Source organism: Carcharodon carcharias, chromosome 14 (assembly GCF_017639515.1).
Source record: "Carcharodon carcharias isolate sCarCar2 chromosome 14, sCarCar2.pri, whole genome shotgun sequence".
Taxonomy (NCBI): Eukaryota; Metazoa; Chordata; class Chondrichthyes; order Lamniformes; family Lamnidae; genus Carcharodon; species Carcharodon carcharias.
In genome coordinates, this window is record NC_054480.1 from 101,981,616 (window position 1) to 101,982,256 (window position 641).

General features: G+C 37.6%; 1 non-coding gene across 1 annotated transcript; it reads left to right on the plus strand.

Annotated features, from left to right (window-relative positions):
- The first annotated feature begins 211 nt into the window (after nt 1-211).
- Nucleotides 212-283, plus strand: trnag-ucc. The gene has a single exon. It is a non-coding gene; the product is annotated as a tRNA-Gly (tRNA).
- The last annotated feature ends 358 nt before the right edge of the window (nt 284-641 follow it).

Consider the following 641-nt stretch of genomic DNA (forward strand, 5'->3'; position numbering starts at 1 on the left):
ATTTATAGGTACAATAGGGATAGTAGGAGTAGCTGATTGATTGAGAGCTGACAAGGCCACAAAGGACCAAATAGTTTCCTCCTGTCTTGTAAATCATCCATCATTCTCTGATATGATTCTGTTCCAGTTCATCAATGTTTGAATTGAATAATACATTTTAGCACAAGATACAGTGTTAGTCTGCTATTTATAAAAGGCTGCTGTCAGTTGTGTGATGGTGGTGCAGTGGTAAGCATAGTTGCCTTCCAAGCAGTTGACCTGGGCTCAAATCCTAGCCATCACATTGTTTACTTTCCACTTCACTCTTTATAAGCAGTGGCATATGTCCAAACACTTGGTTTTGGTGTGATCCAATTTTTGATTAATAACTCCACAGTAAACTCAAGATAGGATGAATTCAAAGGGTTAGTTTATTTGCATGCACTCAAAACATGAAACATCCCCCTTGTATTCATATAATAAAGAGATGGATAGAGAAAATAAATATTTTCAGTACAGAGACCACAGAGAACAGAAATATTATTTCACATGGGTTCCAGAGTCCAGCATCAAAGTCCAATGAGGTACTCTTTCATTGAGATAGGTGGGTTGAAAACTGATGCTGGATAATTCACTTTTCTTGTGCTGTTGACTTCACACGA